Below are 24,467 nucleotides of genomic sequence, written 5' to 3'. Positions count from 1 at the left end.
CAAAGTGAACTGCTAACAGTAGCTTATCTGCTCTTCCTAGCAATAAACTGTCTTAGCCTTCTAGACTGATTTATTATCTTTCGTAACCATAGTCGGTACGATGAAATCGCGCTCACTAATCCCCGTCTGTATACTGACTTCATCGACAAGGTTCGGCCTATTTGCAGCTACGAGGTCTAAGATATTTCTATTACGTGTGTACTGCCGAAATAACTGTTCAAGATAGATTTCGGATAACATGTTCAACAGTATTTCGCATGATTGTCTGTCTGTACCCCCTGAAATGAATTCGTAGGCGTCCCAGTCTATACTCAGTAGTTAGAAGTCGACTCCAAATAATGTTACATGATGTGGGTATTTACACACCACCGACTGTACACTTACTTTGAATGATTCTAGAACTGTTTAACAGTGGAATCGGCTGTCCGGTAAAACATTCTACAATTAATTTAGTATCACCCAGAACTGTTATATACGACCATATAACTTCACTGTCACGCTCAATTTCGACCTGAATAGAGGCAAAATTTTCGTCAACTGCAATAAACACGACCCCCACCCCCTCCCTCCACTCCCCCGAAATGTCGTCTAATCTGTCTTTCCGATAAACGTTCCAAGACTCGCTAAGTACCTCAGAGCTTTCTCTTTCCTTCCCGGGTTTGCCACCGGATCACGTTGTACAAATTCCACAATATTTCCTCGGAGCAGCTGTCGCACATCTTCAACTGGTTCAACCTTGCTCGTGGCTAGGTACGACTGATGGTATCCGCACAGAAACGCCCCGTTTTTAGAACACGCGCGCGAAGAATGCGCAGCCACGCAAAGCGCATGCGCAGTGCTTTGCCATATTCAAACTCCCTCTGCCGAAAATCGCAGAGCGGCTCTCCCGTACGTGCGCTGAACGCTGCGTTTGTCAACAGTGCTGCCAGACGTTACTCACCAACGGCCGTACTAGGCCAGTATTATGACGGGCCTGTTATCGAAGAATCTTGATTTTCGTGTCGTGATTTAACAGTTGCATACCAATTGGGGGGGGGGGGGCGTCAGTAACTGACCCCAACTAAGTTTTTCGGCTAAAACTCCTGTCGTGTTCAGTAGTTTATTTAATAAATACATGACATTTATCGTAATTATAATTGCTACAATCGACAATTAGAACAGCTTTGGGTTTACACTCATTGTTTAGTTATAGCGATTGTTATAACTGAAGGTGTAGCAGGTCAACAATCACCACTCGCAGTCAACCGGTAAACAGTGTGGTGAGTGGAAGGTAATATCTCTGAGGCATTTTACAGAATGTACAAGACGATGAAATTGACACATGACGAAATTAGAAATTTGCTTGAGAGTTCAGACAATGAATTTAGTGGTGAACTATCCGAAAGCTCAATTAGTGAAACGGAAGATGTAGTCATGGAAATTCCAGGTCAAGTAGTTTCTGACAGTAGCGAGTTGGATGAAAGTGAGCAGGGTAAGTATTGATTTTTATTACATTTTGCAGATATTTTGGAGTATATTAGGATGTGTGTCTCGGTAGAGTGCTTAGTTTGCTAGTGTTCGGTTCTGTTTTCATATTTTTGTAGATATTCAACCAACAAGAAGATGACCCAGGCCGAAAGCACAAATTGATCAACCTGAAAAAGACATGGTGGCCCCGTGTAAGTATATATGGAAGAGAAGACCTTACGTAAATCAAAGGAGGTCTGTTGCTAACATAATGAGAACCCCGAAAGGAACTAAGCCAGGGATAAAACCTGATGCACCAAGTAAAGCTTTTCTCATGTACTTCGATGATAACATCCTGGACAACATTTTGATGTGTACCAATCAAAAGCTTGGAGATCTTAGGGAATCATCTGAAGATATTTTCATAAAAAATTCGAAAGCATTTGAAAGGGAAGAAATTGTGTGAGCAATTGGAATTCTATTGAACTGTGGAGTCCATAGACAGAACAAGGACAGTGTACGTGATATATTTAGTAAAGAAAACTTTCCGATGTACCGAGCTTCATTTTCGGAGCATAGACCGAGGCTCTTACTGAAGTGCTTGCGTTTTGATGGTGATCTAACTCGAGCAGCTAGAAAACAGACCGACAGATTTGTTCCTATCAGGGATATATGGAACATGATACTTGGTAAGTTTCCTGAGTTTTATAATCCTAGTGAGTCAGTCACAGTGGATGAAGAACTTGTAACCTTCCATGGGTGATGCCAGTTCAGGCTATATATTCCAGCAAAATATGGAATAGAGGCGAACCTGTTATGTGATTCAGACACGAAATACTGCTTCGCTGCGGATCCCAACGCTGGAAACCACGCTAATGAGAAGAACCATAACAGTGGCCCTGGAATAGTTAGAAGATTGATTGAAATATCTAACTTGAAACAATCTGCAAGAAATCTTACCATGAACAGAGAGTTTACTACCGTTCCCCTCGCATCTGATCTTTTGAAAGAGAAAATAACTACAGTCGGTACTATTCGAAGTGACAAACGCGATGTTCCTACAGAACTCCGTCCTATTTCTCTAAAAAAAGCTACACCGTGACCAATCCGATTTGCCTTTAGTGATGATGCCACTTTAGTCAGTTACGTACCTAAGAAAGGAAAGGTTGTTACAGTATTGTCAATCCGACATCATGATATGAATGTGACGGACGGAGCCAGACATCTTCCTATTCTACAATTGTACAAAGTCAGGAGTGTATACAGTCGATTAGTGTGTAAGAACGTACAGCTGCCGTCGAGCAACGCGTCGATGATTGACATTGCATCATACAATTCATATGTTGTATTTCAAGATACACACAAGGAATGGACAAAGAATTACCTGACAAAGAGTTACGAAAGAAAGAAGTACCTGAAAGATCTTGCTCGTGAACTTTGTGACCTCAACATGAAAAGACGCGCTCAAAATGCTGTAGGCCTACACTCAAAATACACTACAGCATTATCAACTTTTGGGTACCAAGGTGCAGCGAGCAGAGGAAACAACGTTACGAAGCCGCGATGGAAAGTAACACGTGCAGCTGTGCATAATCTGACAAAGAAAGGATGCTGTTACTTATGCGCCAGAAGCAAAGACCGTAAGTACATGAAGGCTTGCACTTCTTGCAGGAAGTATATCTGCCCTGCACACACTTAGAAAGAAGAAGTAGTTCGTATTTTAGAGTCTTCTGAATGTGAATCCGAGCAATCCTTGTAACTGTGAAATTAATACAAATAAATGTAAGAAAACTATTTATTTTTTAGTCAAAATGTTCCAGAAACACTTTCCCAGTAATAATAATCAACATGCACAAAAAAGTACCAATCCCCGGAATAATAACTGAAGAAGTAAACCATCAAAGTATACACAAACCCAAATATGTAACTTGCTACCCTCCTGCCGTGCCACCAATGGTCGCTGATGAGTAAATGAGCTGTGTAGCTGGGTGTTCAGAAAAAGCAAGAACTGCGCTGCAGACTGTCTGATATTGCACTCACAGTTAAGAATGCAAGATTATACATCTTGAATAGAAAAACAAGCACGAAACTTAAGAAATAAACTACTAAGAAAACACAGGAAAGCTATTTACATATCTTGCCGCTGTGGAGATGTGCACAGTCGGCAGGTGAGGTCTTGACTGGTTTAATATACGAACTAACGCTTGTCTTCAAAACATAACACTTGATCAACTAATGTGCCATAGACTCGGTTACCAAAAGCGAGATTAAAACTCACAAACAAAAAAACATGTAAGAAATTAAATATGTGACAACACGAGAATAGCTAAATACATAACCTGCCGCTGTGGAGATACGTAATAGGCGATAGCTGCGGCCAGACTAGCATCACAAAACCCTACAGCTATGAACACCATTGAAGGAAAACAATTTGTAAGGCGGTGACCTCGTCAATCACATGAGTACAGAGCATTTGATGAGGCCACAGCATCTGTCCAGTCCAGTCCCACCATAAAGGAAAAGAGAGTAATGAAATTAATTCTGATCACTCAAAATAAAATTTTAAAATAAACTGATACCAAACTCAGATCCGTCTGTTAATAAATTAGCAAGTTTTCAGTCTTAATTATTGCTGCTAAATTAATTTTCCCAGGTCCGCAGATACTAACAAAATATTATCTACACAGTCATCGGTTGGAGCGGACAGGATAATTTTGGCATTCCCCATTTATGTACTTCTTCGTTGAAGCTACGTGGTAGCAGTGATATACACAGTTCTCTCGCTTTCTTGGAATCCGCGTCAGTTTGCGCCACTCAACGAAAGCAGGTTAGGTTGGCTACAAGAGCCTTTCGTATACCGCTGAGGTCCACTGTAGTCTTTAAGTAGCCAGGAAAGCATACCAACCCCTCCCCCTCCCCATCTGTCACATTCAGTTGCAGTTTCTAAAGGTGTCGACACAGTACCGATTTGTTGTAGCAAGTGTTGTTTCCGATTACCATGTGTTAGCCGTCCTCCAGCTGCTCGTGATGTTTAGAATTACGAAGTACGCCGAACGTCTGCGATATTTGCGACTGTGTTGTCGGTACGGTGGCGCATTGAGATACCGGCGCTGCAAATCGACAACTAATGTTGTAAGCTCTATTCTCCGACCCTGTTACTGTGATCGTACTCTTCACCCAGGTGTAACTCTTTTCGTTACGGAGGTTCATGTTAATGCACTTGTTCGTGTCCTCTAAGGACTGGTCTTTATTCTGAAAAGTCACAGTTTGTGTGACCTTTTGTTCTTTTGACTTCTACTACAGCTAGTCCACAGCCTAACCAGTGGCTGCACTATTCTGAGTGATTGTGAAGAATACTTGTAGCAGGGCTACCTCTCATATACGTGCCAATTTCTAAATATACGATTTGCCAGAGTATACTGACATGCATTGGCCTGTAGCTTCCCTAGTGTCCTTTTTAGTTTTTCATTTCACCAGGCGACGAAGCGCCTGCTGTAACAAACTAATCCAACCCCTGGGACAGAAGATCAGCAGTTAAGAGATCCGCTAGGGAACGACGGTAGTTGACAGATCTTCAAAGGACATTTCCTGCATCTTTAGATAATCTGTATTAATTCAAACTACACTCCTGGAAATTGAAATAAGAACACCGTGAATTCATTGTCCCAGGAAGGGGAAACTTTATTGACACATTCCTGGGGTCAGATAACATCACATGATCACACTGACAGAACCACAGGCACATAGACACAGGCAACAGAGCATGCACAATGTCGGCACTAGTACAGTGTATATCCACCTTACGCAGCAATGCAGGCTGCTATTCTCCCATGGAGACGATCGTAGAGATGCTGGATGTAGTCCTGTGGAACGGCTTGCCATGCCATTTCCACCTGGCGCCTCAGTTGGACCAGCGTTCGTGCTGGACGTGCAGACCGCGTGAGACGACGCTTCATCCAGTCCCAAACATGCTCAATGGGGGACAGATCCGGAGATCTTGCTGGCCAGGGTAGTTGACTTACACCTTCTAGAGCACGTTGGGTGGCACGGGATACATGCGGACGTGCATTGTCCTGTTGGAACAGCAAGTTCCCTTGCCGGTCTAGGAATGGTAGAACGATGGGTTCGATGACGGTTTGGATGAACCGTGCACTATTCAGTGTCCCCTCGACGATCACCAGTGGTGTACGGCCAGTGTAGGAGATCGCTCCCCACACCATGATGCCGGGTGTTGGCCCTGTGTGCCTCGGTCGTATGCAGTCCTGATTGCGGCGCTCACCTGCACGGCGCCAAACACGCATACGACCATCATTGGCACCAAGGCAGAAGCGACTCTCATCGCTGAAGACGACACGTCTCCATTCGTCCCTCCATTCACGCCTGTCGCGACACTACTGGAGGCGGGCTGCACGATGTTGGGGCGTGAGCGGAAGACGGCCTAACGGTGTGCGGGACCGTAGCCCAGCTTCATGGAGACGGTTGCGAATGGTCCTCGCCGATGCCCCAGGAGCAACAGTGTCCCTAATTTGCTGGGAAGTGGCGGTGCGGTCCCCTACGGCACTGCGTAGGATCCTACGGTCTTGGCGTGCATCCGTGCGTCGCTGCGGTCCGGTCCCAGGTCGACGGGCACGTGCGTCTTCCGCCGACCACTGGCGACAATATCGATGTACTGTGGAGACCTCACGCCCCACGTGTTGAGCAATTCGGCGGTACGTCCACCCGGCCTCCCGCATGCCCACTATACGCCCTCGCTCAAAGTCCGTCAACTGCACGTTCACGTCCACGCTGTCGCGGCATGCTACCAGTGTTAAAGACTGCGATGGAGCTCCGTATGCCAAGGAAAACTGGCTCACACTGACGGCGGCGGTGCACAAATGTTGCGCAGCTAGCGCCATTCGACGGCCAACACCGCGGTTCCTGGTGTGTCCGCTGTGCCGTGCGTGTGATCATTGCTTGTACAGCCCTCTCGCAGTGTCCGGAGCAAGTATGGTGGGTCTGACACACCGGTGTCAATGTGTTCTTTTTTCCATTTCCAGGAGTGTATTAAGTGACGAGACGATAAATACTATCTCCAGACCAAGCGCCTGCAACTCTCGCTTCCCGCGATGCAGACCGGTGCAGCGGGTCCCCGACCGTGTAGGGGTCATCCTGGCCGGTCGTCACGGAAAAACAGACGATTCCCAGAGACCACCAGAAAGCGCCCACGGCGCCGCAAGAGGTCGCTACAGCCGCGGACCTCTTTCCTTCCGCTCGACACTGCAAACAGAGCCAGCCATATCCATGCGCCGCGGACCTCTTTTCTTCCGCTCGACACTGCAAACAGATCCCGCCATATCCATGCGCCAAGCAATATTTAGGCATCATCTCGGATGATGCTCTCACTCCCTCCATTTATCCCTCCTATCAACTCTGATCCCCACCCCCCTCCTTTCCTCCGTCCTTTCCCTGGGCTCTCTCTTCCCCCCCTTCCATCATGTTTTCTCCCCACCAAACCTCTCCCTACCTCCCTTCTCCCCTCCCCCCGAGTCCTTTTGTATTCCCCTCCTCTGCCTGCCCCGCTCCCTGTCGCGTCTGCCCAGCACCCCCCACCCCTCTTATGGATCCTCATCCTCCATCGGCTCCTTTCCTGCCTCTCCCCCTTCGCTTTTCCTCTCCTTCCCCCCTTTTTTTATTTTCTCACCATCTGTCCAGTTTCCCCCCACCTGCTCTCAGCTGTGGTATGTCACATTTGCCAACATTTTAGAGCAGTGTTCCAGTGACTGTCTGTTCAGTGTTGTTCGTCTTTCTCGTGTTGCGAACAGAAACCATGCAGTCGCTAAGTGTGAATTTTTTTTTTTTTTTTTGCCAGCAGAGACCGGACTGCCGCCGTGTTTTTTAATTGCCTGTCTATTGTTTTACCTGTCTGCTTCACATGTATTTTATGAGCATCATCATCTCTCTATTCTATGTTTTAAGTTCCACGACTTTTTTTTCTCCATGTTACTCTTTAAGTCTCCGATTTTATCACCTGTTTTTATTATTTATTCTCTTCATCTTTTTAACAAAGTCTGTGGGCTGAAGAGCGGCATACTAAGCTGCTGCCAGCCCGCCCCCTTCGGGGGGAATCGAAATTCAATAAAGAAAAAAAAAACCTGGAGAGGCAGTTCACGCCTAGCGAGCCGCCGCGTCATCGTCCACCGCCGCCAGCGTACCGGAGGCATCCTCGCAGGGCCTCTACTCGTCCTCGGACTCAGGTGACGGCCGCTCTTCACGAGACGTCCGGGGCTTGGTTTGGTGAAGTTGTATGCTTACTACAGACAGTTTATGTTTGGAAGAATCTCTGATTTAGTTATTGGTAGGCTTGGAGGATCAGTCCCACCTCATGAATATTGTTTTGTAAATTTTGAAGAAAGACTTTAGTTTAAATAAAAACGCTACAACTCACACTCTGAGATTTTCCTATCATCGGACGGTGGATATATTAATGAAGACTCTAGCCACAGCTACAGATACACAACTAGCAGACTAAAAACTTTAAAAAGTGGTCTTTCCGTGACCAGCCCCAACGAGAGGTTTTCCGTTATTTCTAGCAGGAGAAAATTTCCCCTCCGAATCTCGCGCACGGCCCGCCAAATCTCGACAGTCACCTCAACACACGTGAACTGCTGCAAATGAAGTCGTTTGACCTCTCTGGAGAGCGATTTCCCTGTCTACGTATCCAGTTCTTATTTCGCGTTTTTCTTCCTTTGTAAACTGACGCGGTTACGAAAGCTGCTAGTTAATAGTTGCATATTACTTGTCAAGCTTATATCTCTTTTCCTCAACAGATGCTAATCGTATAGGGATGAATGCAGCATTGTTAGAAAGGTTTTTTAACCATCTTTTGACACTGCATACCGATTTTTTGCAGTCTGTGAAAATTTTTAACCTAAAAGAGAGCAACTATTGTAAGAAAAAGGCTAGTTTCACGGAAGCTCGAAATTTAGTGCGGACGTCAATGCGAGATGCTCTTAATAGTTTCCACAATGAAATATTGTCTCAAAATATGGTAGAAAACCCAAAGATATTCTGGTCGCATGGAAAGTACACCAGTGGCAAACAACAGTCAATTCCGTCACTGCGCGATAACGATGGAAATGTTACCGATGATGGTGTCACTTAAGCGGAGTTACTAAATACAGTTTTCCGTAATTCCTTCACGAAATAAGACGAAGTAAGTATTCCCGAATTCTAAACCAGAACAGCTGTAAGCATGAGTGACATAAAAATGGATATCTTAGGTGTTGTGAAACAACTCGAATCACTTAAGAAAGGCAAATCTTCCGGTCCAGATACTATACCAAACAGGTTCCTCTCAGAGTATGCAAACACAAAAGCGCTTTTGTTAGCAATCATATACAACCGCTCACCTGACGGAAGGTCTGTTCCTAAAGACTGGAAAGTAGCATAGGTCACGACAATATTCAAGAAGGGAAATATAAGTGGCTCATTTAATTACAGACCCATAACACTGACCTCAATTTGCAGTATGATATTGGAGCATATACTGTACTCGCACATTATGAATCACCTTGAAGCAGATGACTTATTGATACATAACCAACACGGATTCAGAAAATATCGTTCATGTGAAAGCAGCTAGCTCTTTATTCCCATGAAGTAATGAGTGCTGTCGACAAGGGATCTCAGATCGATTCCATATTCCCAGATTTCCAGAAGACTTTTGATACCGTTGCTCAGAAGCGACTATTAATCCAATTGTGTGCATATGGAGTATCGTCTCAGTTGCGTGACTGGATTCTTGATTTCCTCTCAGAGAGGTCACAGTTCGTAGTGATACACGGTAAATCATCGAGTACAACAGAAGTGACATCTGGCGTTCCAGAAGGTAGTGTCATAGATCCTCTGCTGTTCCTGCTTTATATAAATTATCTAGGTCATAATCTGAGCAGCCCCCTTAGACTGTTTGCAGATGACGCTGTAATTTGCCGTCTAGGAAAATCATCAGACGATCAATTCCAATTACAAAATGACCTAGAGAGAATTTCCGTATGGTGCGAAAAGTGGCAATTAGCACTAAACAAAGAAAAGTCATCCACATGGGTATTACAAGAAATCCGATAAATGTTGGGTATACAATAAATCTCACAAATCTAAAGGCTGTCAGTTCGATTAAATACCTAGGAATTATAATTACGAACAACTTAAATAGGAAAGACCACATAGACAATATTGTGGGGAAGGTGAAAAAAAGATTGCGCTTTGTTGGCAGAACACTTAGACGATGCGACAATACCCACTACAGAGACATTCTACATAACACTTGTCCGTCCTCTGCTGGAATATTGCTGCTCGGTATGGGATCCTTACCAGGTAGGATTGACGGAGGACATCGAAAAACTGCAAAGAAGGATATCTCGTTTCGTGCTATCGCGCAATAGAATAGAGGTGAGAGTGTCACTGATACGCGAGTTGGGGTGGCAGTCACTGAGACAAGGCGGTTCTCTTTGCGGCGTGATCTATTTACGAAATTTCAGTCAGCAACATCCTCTTCCGAATGCGTAAATATTTTGTTGACACACACCCACGTAGGGAAAAATGATCATCATAATAAAATAAGAAAATTCAGAGCTCGAACAGAAAAATTTAGGTGTTCCTTTTTCCCACGTGCCATTGGAGAGTGGAATGGTAGAGAAGTTGTATGAAAATGGTTCGATGAACTGTCTGCCAGGCAGTTAAGTGTGAATTGCAGAGTAACCATGTAGATGTATATGTAGACATCATGGATGCCTAATTTCTTACCTGTATTTCATCATGCTAATTTATTAATCACTAACAAGAAACTCCCTTCCTATGTTACAGTATTACAAGAGCCATTTCATTTATCTTAAAATTCTTATTAAATGGAGAATGTGTATACTTCATTGTCATAGATACTAACCGTAACCACAATGGTAGTCTATTATCTTTGCACGACATACAAGATGACTTTTCTAAATGGATATTTTTTTCAAAAACGACAGTCGCTTTATCATTGACAGTTGTATGAAGGCTTTTCGAAGGGTAACTGAATCAATTAACACTTAACAGTATTGTGGAGCCTGCTTACAAATGAACTTTGCATCTTGTTTCTGAACAATATAGGCACTGTTATATAGTATTGATCTGCCGACATTAGGCAAGGTACACTACTGGCCATTAAACTTGCTACACCATGAAGATGACGTGCTACAGACCCTAAATTTAACCGACAGGAAGAAGATACTGTGATACGCACGTTTAGCTTTTAAGGTTGGTACCGATGGCGAAACCTACCACGTATTGACATGAGGAAAGTTTCCAACCGATTTCTCATACACAAACAGCAGTTGACCGGCGTTGCCTGCTGAAACGTTGTTGTGATGCCTCGTGTAAGGAGGAGAAACGCGTACCACCACGTTTCCGACTTCAATAAAGGTCGGATTGTAGCCTATCGCGATTGCGGTTTATCCTATCGCGACATTATTGCTCGAGTTGGTCGACATCCAATGACTGTTAGCAGAATATGGAATCGGTGGGTTCAAGAGGGTAATACGGTACGCCGTGCTGGAACCCAACGGCCTCGTATCACTAACAGTCGAGATGACAGGCATCTTATCCGCATGGCTGTAACGGATCGTGTAGCCACGTCTCGATCCCTGAGTCAACAGATGGGGACGTTTGCAACACGACATCCATCTTCACGAAAAGTTCGACGACGGTTGCAGCATGGACTATCAGCTCGGAGACCATGGCTGCGGTTACCCTTGACGCTGCATCACAGACAGGAGCGCCTGCGATGGTGTACTCAGCGACGAACCTGGGTGCACAAATGGCAAAACGTCATTTTTTTCGGACGAATCCACGTTCTCTTTACAGCGTCATGATGGTCGCATCTGTGTTTGGCAACATCGCGGTGAACACACATTGGAAGCGTGTATTCGTCATCGCCATACTATCGTATCACCCGGCGTGATGGTATGGGGTGCCATTGGTTACACGTCTCGGTCACCTCTTGTTCGCATTGACGGCACTTTGAACAGTGGACGTTACCTTTCAGATGTGTTACGATCTGTGGCTCTACCCTTCATTCGATCCATGCAAAACCCGACATTTCAGCAGGATAATGCACGACCGCATGTTGCAGGTCCTGTACGGGCCTTTCTGGATGCAGAAAATGTTCGACTGCTGCCCTGGCCAGCACATTCTCCAGATCTCTCACCAATTGAAAACTTCTTGTGAATGGTGGCCAAGCAACTGGCTCATCAAAAAATACCAGTCACTACTCTTGATGAACTGTGGTATCGTGTTGAAGCTGCATTGGCAGCTGTACCTATACACGCCATCCAAGCTCTGTTTGACTCAATGTCCTGGCGTATCAAGGCCGTTATTATGGCCAGAGGTGGTTGCTCTGGGTACTGATGTCTCAGGATCTATGCACACAAATTGCGTGAAAGTGTAATCACATGTCAGTTCTAGTATAATATATTTTTCCAATGAATACCCGTTTATCATCTGCATTTCTTCTTGATGTAGCAATTCACTTTCAATTAAAATATGTACATTGTATGGGAATATACATAATAGCTATGCGTGTGCAGTTTGTATTCGCATACCCGACGACATATTGTAGTCTACGTCTGGCTGTGAGTAGTGCTCGGATAGCCTAATTGCTGCTCTGTGTCATGATCTGAATTATCACTTATGATGAAGGCAGGCAACATGGCATGCAATGCGAGACTGGACGTGCCCTTCACGCTCATTGGTGTAGTTTATATGCCAACCACACTCATTCACCAGCTGTCGTTGAAGAATTTTCTTGTCTTATGTTAGACAAGATATCATAGCATGCATCATAGGAACAGGAGGAACCAGTAACAGAAGACGAATTCCTCCATGTTACCCAACTGAGATTTACTAACAAGTCACCTGGCCCTGACGGCACCCCCTTTAATTTTATCATGTTCACCAACATCTCTTAGCTTCCACTTGGACTGTTATCAGTGGAGAACTAAAATTCCCCTCAGTGAGGGTTCCCTTTCTAGAGGGTGCCTTTCGGGAGAGCCTGATTTTCCCTGTTCACAAACTACATGGGCGTTTAATCCTGGGCAGGGCTTGAATGGGTGGCGACTTATAGAGAGGCTTCAGGCATATACCAATGTATTTAAATTCTGAGTTATGTATGTTGGTACAGGCCTGCTTGGGGGGAGCATAGACCCACTTAATGTGACTGATACCCTAAGTTGCCTTGGCATCAATTTTACAGCTGACCAGCGGCGCTATGTGGTCCTCAACTGTGGATGGATGCTGCAACAGATCAGGCCAGGACTTGTTAAAATGCCTCTAGTCCCTTGACCTCTGGCAATGTACGTGATATGTCAATACACAACTTGAATCGTGGGTCTCTCACATTGCACAAACTCTTCTCGTCCATCATACCCTGGCTCACCACAAGTTAGATACGATGTGTTCTTCGTTAGCCAGGAATGATCTTCAAAGTCCGCTATGAGTCCTCATCATTCCCCAGGGTCTTTGCCATATTCCAGATAGAGATCAGGCCGTTTTCGTCAGCTCACCGTTGATGGTGTAGTGACGCTGCCCAATGTGCATTCATCCTAGAGTATGATGCAGATGCCTTGGCCTCATTAGCCCCTCCTCCAGCGCCCTTCTATCACATCAGACGCAATTTTCTGTGACATGGCCCTGTTTGTGCCTCTTTGCCACTTGTGCACCTGCTGCCATTGAAGGGGATCTGTATCAAGATGCAACCTGTCCTTGTCCCCAACTACTTTTAAGCTTAATCTCCACCAGCACGCTTAATGGAAGGATTCTTATGCTCACATGGTACCATTCTGTTGGTCGACATCAGCGCAAACTTTTTGTTTCATCAATCAGCTGCCCCTCATCCTTGTACTGCTTTCCACAGAATGCATCCTTCATTGAGCTGAGTATTTGGGCAAAGCAGTTTCTAAGCCAAAGTACCATTATCCAAGATGGCGGCAATGATGTCACCCAACCCCAAGGGGGATTCTACACCAAACTGACGTCACTTGATGACGTCATCCAAGACGGCGGCGATGGTGTCATCTGATGATGCATGTATCATTATCCAAGATGGTGGGAAAGTGCCATGCCCCCCTGCAACGCCCCCAGACCGGAAGATCAAATTGCATCAGGACAATTCAACCTCCAGTATAATAAGAAAAGGCCGGGAAATTAGGTCACTTGGACTACCTCCACTAACATAGCCCCCCTCCCCTCCCACCCCTCACAAAAATGGCGGGAAGTTCAAATTCCAACAGGATAATGCATCACACCATGTTTATCTCTATTAAAATCGCGGGAAGATAGGTAACTTGGAATACTACCACTAACCTGACTTATCCGACTGCCACATCTTCCTAAGAACTGGCGCCAAGTTCGAATTCTGGATGTGAAATAGTTCAGTTGGGGTATCTCTACCAACCTAAGAAAATGCTGGGAAGAAAGGTCACCTCCACTAATCCTAGTCACCTGACCACCACCTCTTCCTAGGGACTGGTGAGAAAAGGACTCAGCCTACACTGGGCTGCTGGAGAGAGGAAGCAGTGTACCTTATTTATTTTGTAACAATTTATTTAGGGATGGATTTTGAAAGATGGTATATTTATCACAGTGATACATAACACAAGCTCTGACATGCCACAGCGCATACAGACCTGCAAATTACTCCTAAATAACTCATGTATAGCGCTCTGCACACGCGCGTGCTAATTGTAAACTGTCAAAATAACGCATTGCATAGCCTACAGAATTACAAACCACTCGTAATTAGTGCAATACATTTATGTCCTGAGAGCCAAACAACTCGTAAATTGTCTTAAATAATAATCCATCTAAAAGTCTCTGGCCTGGTTTCCGACCTATCAGTCGTATGGGATGTAGCACGGTTAATAGTCCAATGTAAGAAATATATTTTAAGAGCATGACATACATCGTTCTTCCCGGTTTCTCTAAGATAAATTGTGTTATCAAACCGTAAGACGAAGAAACTACTACCCTAAAACATTTGCTCTGCCTGATACGAGCACAATATGGCATTATGAAGATGTATAGCGTCCACTGTTCACATCTGGTTATGGTTCAGAAATTATACGATGCCTGCATCAGGCCTATATAAAAGATCGTTAGTAGCGGGGGATACCTCTTACAAGGAAACAGATAAAAGCATAGGAGCAGCGTCCGACCAGTGAAAATTACAAGTCATTCCGTCACTATATCTGTAAACAGCACGCCTGTCACGCAAATGTGTACACGGAGATTGCAGCACCTCACAAGCACATATCGCTAACTTAGTTATGTCGCTGAAGTATCGATTTTACACCCAACATGCGACGGGGGGGAGATGGAGTACATCGTGTAAATCAAAGTTCGTTTAGAGGAATGTCTCATGTTTCATTACACATGAGATGAAAGTCCTTTGATGACCGACAGGTTTACCATTAACGATCACAAGTAGACAGTGCTTTAAACCACATACAGAACAGATGACTGCATGCGAGTAGAATGCAAGCTATGTCACGCGACTGATGCATCCAGACACAACAGTGGAAAAATTGACCCGCAGAAACTTCTCCTTCTTCAGAATGCATCAGTCAACCATTAAATTGTACCTCGCTACAGCTGGTTGCGGAAGGTGGCGGGTATGTATTTCTTCGACTTCTGCTCGGTTACCACTTAAATTGGAACGATCACATGTCCAAAGCTGTAGAAATGGGAGCAGCTGCAAGATGCGTAGGGGCTGACTAAAACCAGGTTGAAATTTTACTGAAGAAGACATGTTCGAGAAATATGACTTGTTTCGAGATATGAGAGTGCCAGAAATATGATTCACTTGTGGGTGTGATCGGACGCAGGTATGTGGTTGAATGGAAAGACTTGATTCGAAATAATGGATATCATTTCTAGCAGATAGTGTAACACTTGAGATCTGAAAAGCTAGTGCACATTTTCTTCTGGCCTCAGTCAGCACAGCATCTAGCACTACTGTTTGTGTTGCTTCTCACTGAATCATTGCCTATAACTCATTGGATACATCGCAGAACCTCTGATATGGAATCGAGTCAGAATATGTTACAAGTACTATAGAAATATCTAGATGGGGCAGTGTGAGGGAGTCGCAAATACCGCTTACATACCATGTCACTTAACTGAATCAATTTAAGAATTTAGCGATTTTAAAACGAGATTGGATCGTGGGCTACATGTAACTGGAGTGCTGGTCTGAAAATATACACTCCAGAGATCACCGCCTCGGTATTTGTCTGGATAGAAAAAACCACCTCATTCAGAGGTAATGTCATACCTCGATTTATAGAGCAAGTATAGCTTTTAACATGGATACTTGTGTGCTTCTGTAGACCCATGACCGCTTGTGACAGTAACATACAGTAGCTGTTGGGATCGAGTTTTTTTAACATATGGCCAATCACGTCTCTCTTTCTAGGACACGGTGGTATCACTTGCAAGAAAAACTTATGAGACATTTCCACCCATGGTTGATTTTCTCTCAGTATTATTTTGTATCACCAGCGATCAGTTATTGACGCAGTATTACACTTAGTAGTAGGGGGTATGTGATATGTTCGCATTTGAGCATCAGGCTTGTGAAGCATGTGTTCCGACATGTACAAAGGAAATATGTCCAGGCATAAGAAAGGTATGAATCTGACGTGCAGTACTGTGATAGCATGGGAAGAGTGTGTCAAGTCATAAGAATGGTACTGATATTTCTATATCGAGAGCCACAGCCGTCAACGGAGTGTATTTCCGATACTTCAGTCATCGTCGAATGTCGTTCAACTCAAACTGCGATCGTAACATTTAGTTGTAAGTATATATATATATATATATATATATATATATATATATATATATATATATATATATATATATATATATATATATATATACGTGAATCACCCCTGGACCCGTCCAGGGGTGATTCACGTTTCCCGTTAATGGCATGGTTTTAACATTAGAAAGTTTCTTGTCTCTCAAACTTTGTTTCAACTTCCTCAACCTGGTGACCATACTCTTCTGGACATGAAAAGCACATTGCAGTTTTGTGATAATCTTCTCACCATAAGGCAGAGCGGATACTGTAGTGTTATATGCTTTTGAGTCTCCATCACCTAAGAACTTACTGTAACGCACTCCCCTTTCGTTCACAGATCTACTAAAAATTTAAGTACCTGCAGAGGCCTCCATACCACCACTTCTTCCTTCATAATTGCTGTCACTGATATGGCCTTCTTCATTCCCTGATTTACACTTGTAACAATGTTAGGCTACAATCTGGAAATCTATTACCTTTCCAGTAACCACACCGGTAACTGTTGCAACAGAATTCTTAGAATTGTAGCCTCGCTTCTACCAAGTGCCATCAAAAGCTACTGGTACGTCAGTCATACAATCATTTATTCCAGCGGCTTCGTTTGCAGCACCCTTCATTGACTTACATACAACAGAGTCCACAGCACCTCCAATAAATCCTGAATACTTGTTGGTTTTACAAGGTGGCAGTGGTATATTCATCACAACACACATCGTTTCTGCTGCAGTGTGTCCTTTGCCAATAGCTCTCAATCGATAAAACCACCTAACATTAACTTCAAAATAATTATCTTCACACTTATCAGAAATCCCAAGTGAATGAGTATATTTACAACTGGCACAATTAATGATAAGTTTCCTGGCTAGTCCACTTGATACCTCACGATTTAGATGTGAACTAACTGCCTCTCCATATAATTTATAACACACACATTCACCTAACACCCTTGTTAGGATGTGTAAATCTATCAGAATATAACGTAACCTACCTTTTACATTACTTTCGTTTGGAGAAAACTGTGTATCACAAAGTTTTATTTTAATTTTCGAAGCTCTAAAGGTTGTTTCTCTAGATACTGACGAGTCTGCCTGTATTTCACTGCCTGTAACTTCACACCCCACATGTTGAACACAATGTTTCCCTTTATTCGAAAATCTATTACCATGAAAGCCAAGTTTCTTAAAACACTTCATTTTGGCGTCATACTTTACTTTTTGAGTGATCTACCAAGCTTTTCGTCACTTTCCCTCGGAAAAACGTTGGCACATCGACATACAACGCGTATTTATGCTATGAAACGATACGATAATGTTCTTGTCAATGCTACTAATACAAATATGCAATTTAAACTTTATAACACAACAATCCACTGACTTCTATATAAAAAATACCGATTTTGTTAGATCTTGAAGTAATGCACGTAAAAATTTTAACATTTTCAACCGGTGTAGATTATATTTAAAAAATAAATAACTTCCAATGCGAGTTTACAAGTGATACATACATCACTTGATTCGGAAAATTGCTAATTTTATAATGAGACATAAACCCGAAAATGTGAAAACAAATCCGTTCTAACTCCTCTTAAGTGCCCAAAGAGAATGTATGTATGGAACTGGAGTGTAGAAATTTTCTGGTCCTATGACTAAAATAACAGTTGTGACGTCGTATCAGACACACAGTTGTAATTGCGAGATGTTGCACGACAACAAACAGTAACATTTGGTGTTCTTGAACTAAGAACTGTTTAGACATTGTAAGGTGGCATCATTTTGAGTCACATTACAACTACCACTCCGGATTGAAGACCCTTTAATAGTATAAACATCGAGACAGGAAACCATTAACGATACTGACATCGGCTAGGGATCTTAATTTGTAGCAGAATATCTGCGCGTTGGGCTATAGTGAAGAAGACGGAGACGGGAGGCTGGCAGGAGAACGGGAAAGACACGAGCGAGGCAGGCAGGCCTGAGAGCTGAAGACAACAGCGCCCTTAAGCTACTGGAAACCCCAGGCGGGTGGACCGCAGCTTATCGGGAGCCACGTGGCCGAGGACAAGGAGAAGACACAGGGGCTCGCTCACAAAACGCGTGGCGGCGCGTAGGTGGTTTTCCTAACGGCCGGAGCGGAAGCTTCTGGAACAGTCCGGAAGCTTCTAGAAGCTTCGGTCGGTTGAGATTGGTCGGCGCTCGGAAACGAACGCCTTCCAGCAACATGACTGGCCACGCACATTAAAGAGGGGAAGAAAAATAGAACAGGAGCTACGAAAAAGCGTAGCGACTAGGAAACACTTGTTCATTGGACGTCGAGGAGAGGTTGGTCCTGGAGGTGTGCGACCTCGTTGCTGGGACAGAGTACTTGTAGCAAGAGCCTGAGGATCGTTTGGTGTTCCACGGCAGCCGTGGAGGTGCCTAAAGAAGCTTTTGGTGAGGTAGAATTTATGTTATCTCGCTGAGCCGAGAACCTTTGCAGCGAAAATGGTTCAAATGGCTCTGAGCACTATGGGACTTAACATCTATGATCATCAGTCCCCTAGAACGTAGAACTACTTAAACCTAACGAACCTAAGGACAGCACACAACACCCAGTCATCACGAGGCAGAGAAAATCCCTGACCCCGCCGGGAATCGAACCCGGGAACCCGTGCTGGGAAGCGAGAACGCTACCACACGGCCACGAGCTGCGGACCCTTTGCAGCGATAAGCGTTAGATCACTGTAGTGGTCGTCCATTCGCAACGGTGGTTGGGGAAGTAAAGTAAATTGCTGAACAAATGTCTTTTTCGTTCTACGCTGCGGCTTCACGCTGCTAGTCGCGAGGGCAGTTCTAAATATAATTGCTGTAACCGCAGCTGATGTCAGTATTCCGCGCTTGAATTTTCGACCACGAATATATCATAGGACAGTGCCAGACAGAGTGATTACCAAATGTGAATAGGCAGAACTATAATGTTGCTCGTACTGTGTAATCTTGAACAGGGTGAATTGCAGAAGAGTAAAGAATTTAACACTACTGAGTGTATCATTTCATAGCTAGTACTTTCCGTCGTCATTTTATTATCTACATATTTGTGTATTTCATGTTTGCAACCACCTGGTGGAGGCAGTGTTTGTAGGTCAGCACATCTGAACATTATAGCATATACTGAAGATATTGTTAGAAACCAACCAGATTTGCATACGACTCGTTAACGTCACATATAGAGCAGAGGATAAGCTTACCTTTCTGGAGAACGTATAAATGTCAGGGTGGCAAATTAACGTTATAAAATCCGTTGTGCAAAATTTTTCACTTATACGTTCGGCTCGCATGCTTAACCATCAGCAGAAAAGAGCAAAACAGAAGCGGTAGCCTACAGCATGGCTGGGTTCTATCTCACTGGCAGTGAGACTGTATGGTTCAATCTGTGGCTGACGATCGTCACTTCAGTGCGAATGAAATTGGGGATGTGGCGTCCTCGCATGCTGCTGCCGTCGACCAGAATATTCTGGAAGCGCGCAGCTGCCGCCAAGTGCGTACTACGACCCGCATCGGGGAACTGGAATTCCGGAAAACGCCACGTGCCTAGCATTCACACGATTTTATCGTCGAAACTCACGTGCGCCCATGGAGATGTTTGTTTGGTGCTGGAAACACTGCGTGGCGTTCTTGCCCGAATCACGCATGTATTTCGAGACACGCGTCAAAATACGTCTGATAAATTCAACAAGCGTATGGATGTTAATCTTTGTAATAGCTAACAATATATTTACGCTTGACGGCGCAGTTCGGTGTCGTAAGTACACAGGATCACTGTTTATAAGCCGTTAATATGTTTGGATGAAAATTAAATAATTACGCCAACAGAACAAACAAATCTCACAACTATTTACACATCAAGATGACTGTCTAGTCGCCAACGTAAAATTCACGGAGAAATTATCTCATATGTAAGAACAGCACCAGGTACTCGTAAAATTTTGTCTGATGTCATAAACATAAATGACTACACCAGGATTTAAGTGAACAATTCCAAATAACATTATTCTTGGCTGATAGTTAATTCAAAAATAAAGGAACAGAAAACAACTTTAAACGTGTCCCTTAGAGAGCGTCATATCTTTTCGTGTTGAATCACTGATTGCAGTTGTCTGTAGAACTGAATTTGCAAGATGATGACAGAATGTGTGATACTTCACTCCCAGAGTTCAAAATTTTCAATATAATTTGAAAATTATCTTTGCATATATGTCGATCTTTAAAATGTAGCTAAGATTAATTTTCGAGATGCAGTCGCTGTCCAATATAACTACGTTAGTCAAGTTAGTATTCTTTTATTTTATTTCACAGCGTGGGGCCAGCTAATCAGTTTTATGTTGCGAACGTTCTACCCTTATATTTTCGATATAGGGGAACGACCGGTAGTATGGGCCAGCGGATAGTATTAGCCAGTTGGTATTTCAGCACGGTACGCAGAGTAATCTTTGCCGCCAGCGCCATTTCGCCATGTGCAGAGAGTTTGTATGATTCCCAGTGTCGTATCGTCTGTGAGTGATTATTGTTTGTTTGTTGCCTCGAATACTTTTTTACATCACCTTGAATCATTAGAGGTAAGAATATACTTACGAAACTAGAGCTACTCTTTAGTTTTCTTGATTTATGTAATACACTGACAACCGCATTTCGTTGGCTACAATTACTATCATCTTTTCGTATCAGCGTGCGTCGGGTACTATGGGACATGTGACATTCGGGTGGTATGGGCCACGGAACTCATTTCGTTTTTTTAGGATGCTATGCCAACATTTAAGAAAAAACAAGCAGGTGAAGGTTGAAAGGAATGGTCAGACAATGATATGAAAAATTCTGTTGCAAGTGAACTGGAAAATAAAGTTTCCTAAAGAGCCGCGTCTGACCGATGCCATGTTCCTAGAAGCACTCTGAAAAGGAAGTTAAAAGCTATAACAAATAATGAGCCAACCGATATGAAAACGCAGATGGAGTCTTTTAAGGGAGCCTTTGATTAAAGATGTGAAAAACTCTTAGTAGCTCATTTGATGGATTTAGATTAGAGACTAATGTACCTGTATAAAACAGAGTTTTTAAAACTGGCCTATGATCTGGCAGAGAAATTAAATTTGAGTCACAGATTCGCAAAAGGAGAAAAACCGCTGGAAAAAGAAGCACGTAAATTTGACCCACAGAAAACCACAACCTTCTAGTCTGATGCGGCGTGTAGGGTTTAATAAGCCACAGGTCGAAGGATTCTTCCGCCCCTTTGAAATTCTCTTCAAAAACCATTGTATCGAGTGTGCATGAAAATGACAAGGTCATTACAGTGAAGGCAAATGTCAACTGGGGAAATTACTTCTGGAGAGAGATGGGACGTAATGTTGCACCTCTATTTTGCATGAATGCAACGAGGCAATTTATCCCTTCGCTTTTTATTTTCCCAAGGAAACGAATGGATGACTGCCTCATGACTGGTTCTCTAACCGAAAGAATTATTTTTACATCTTAAAGCGGTTGGATGACAACTCGGGCTTTTCTTAAGTGGCTTCGACACTTTGTTTTCTTCACAAAGCCCTCAGCAGAAAATCCTGTGTTGCTGATTGTAGATGTACATACCAGTCACAAAGACTTAGATGTCATCATATTTTCTCGGGAATACCATGTCCATTTGTTAAACTTTCCCCCACATACTTCTCATGTTGCTGCCTCTGGATAGGGCGTTCGTGGAACTTTTCAAAAAATGCTACAATACTGATTGCAATTTGTGGATGATGGCTAATCCAGGGTCAAGAACTAATGTCTTTGATGTTGCAAAATTTGTAGCTGATGCCTACAAGCAAGTGTGTCGACTAGATATTGCTGGATATGGATTTAGGTGCACTGACATTTACCAGACAAACCCAGACATATTTACTGATATGGACTTTATGGGCAGAATTGCTACCTACGATGTACAGAAACCTCTCCCCCAGATGACGTCTAATCTGGCTGTTGTAGCTGCATCTAGGATACCCATATCAATCTCACCAGCAGATCTGCTAGACACCTCTCATCTTGCTTCCCAACAAAATCTGCTATCACTTCTGGAGAGACCACCACTTCCTGCAATGCACTACACTCAAGTGGACATTCTGATTTTGCAGTGTTTTAAAAGAGGTATTGCCTTTGCCCTCCTGCTGCGAAAATAGGTTGACATGTCGGAAAATAAATCCAGAGAGAAGCGAAATATTGACATCAACTGCAATAAAAAATATGCTGACAGACATAAAGGCTCAGAAGAACAAAAAGAAAAAGCACAACAGAAAAAGAGACAAACGAAATTTTCAAAACAAGAACAACTGCAATAAAAAATATGCTGACAGACACGAAAGACTCAGAAGAACAAAAAGAAAAAGCACAACAGAAAAAGAGACAAACGAAATTTTCAAAACAAGAACAAACGGTGATCAATAAGAAGAAGAAAAATTAACAAATAAAAATTTTTCATAATGACAATCCCAAACCAAGCACTTGTCAAGATGTTGTAAAATGTATTGTGTGTGGAGAAAGATATGAGGGAAACTGGATTCAGTGCAACAAGTGTGAAGGCTGGGAACATGAGCTCTGTGCGCACATTGACGACTTAAACAAAACAAAAAAATAATTCAAATAAATGTTTTCAATTTATAACCATATTGGTGTGGCCCATACTAGCCCAAAATGGAGGGTTAATTCTACGTAATTACATTTTGTGTTATTTTTCCTTCATATATTCCTAAATATATTTTTATTACATACAGAAAAGAAATAAAAATATGATTTTGCCACTCATAGCTGAGTTAAGCTGCAAATATATTTCGTAATTTACATTTTATCTTAAATGGCCTATAATACCCGCCGGTCCCCTACCTGTTAGTAACTTTATACTATTGCATGATTAATAGTAGCTTTTAGTTATAACAATCAAAGTCCAGAAACATTTACAATATACAACTGTCTCTGGGCGTGTTCTGTTAATGAGTTACTATGTACATATTCAGGTTAGTTTGATTTGAGATTTAGTTAACTAGTATTTCAATATTGCCCATTTTCTCTTTGTAGACGATTTTATTTATTATATCTAAACTGGCTATACCAAGTCTGTGTCAGACGAAGATATAGAGTATAAGAAAATAATTTCACTACAAGATGGTCACTTGAGTTCCCCTTAGGCAATGTGGCTCGTCTGGCTATTTAGTATTAGGTAATAAATAATCTTTCCCTTCAATCTATTGCTGTACCGAAGCGGTAGAGACACTGTGTCGTCAGCATTATCACAATCGCTGTCGTAAGTCGTGAAATTAGATTCATGCAACAACGATCTCTCTCTGTATGTGTATATCGCAACTTATAGTTCTGATGACAACTTTTCATTTTTTCTTGTAATGTTGTCGGTTACTCGATACCAGAAATACTATATATAGAAGTTATCAGAACTACAATCGATGTTTTTGGTAATACAAAGATACTTTAGGTTATAAGCGAAAGATATTCCAGACTGCATTCAGTCAGCCAGTAGGTGACACCAGAGTATGTAATCAGTCTTTTACTCATGGAAGTCAGGAGATAAGTGGGATTATATGACAACCGATACCACTAATGTATGTAATTCTTATTCAGGAAAACCTCTACTGGTTACAACTACGCTTATAAATTTTTGACCCGCTGCAGATGACTGATGAGAAGTACCGAGTGACGGCAAGATATTAGCATCGATCATCATTCCCAATGCACTCAGAGCAACGACCCATAATGATAAGTGAACAAGTTGTTTCAGATTCCCATTACGCCATCCTGATTCACGTGTTACGTATTTTTTCCTAAATTACTTTAGGGGAGTTAAGAGATGTTTCCTTCAAGAAAGTTACTTAGAATCTCTTCTTCTTATCAGCGTCCAGCCCTAAACAGTACTCCAACTACAACGCGCTCGAAGCTGAATGAAAGTTAAGGCCAAACATTACTTTGTCCCAATACACACTAACCTATAGAGAAAACGGAAGACAATAAACGCCTTACCAGTCTTTATCACTATGGGCTCCATTTATGTATTGATCTTATTTAACAAAAACCGACCAACATTTCCCCGTCCAGCATTTTCGCTGTGCTCACCTGGGAGCTGTGTCATGTATAAAGAGTGA

The sequence above is a fragment of the Schistocerca cancellata genome, chromosome 3 (genome assembly GCF_023864275.1).
Source record: "Schistocerca cancellata isolate TAMUIC-IGC-003103 chromosome 3, iqSchCanc2.1, whole genome shotgun sequence".
Classification (NCBI taxonomy): domain Eukaryota; kingdom Metazoa; phylum Arthropoda; class Insecta; order Orthoptera; family Acrididae; genus Schistocerca; species Schistocerca cancellata.
This window is presented reverse-complemented; position numbering follows the sequence as displayed.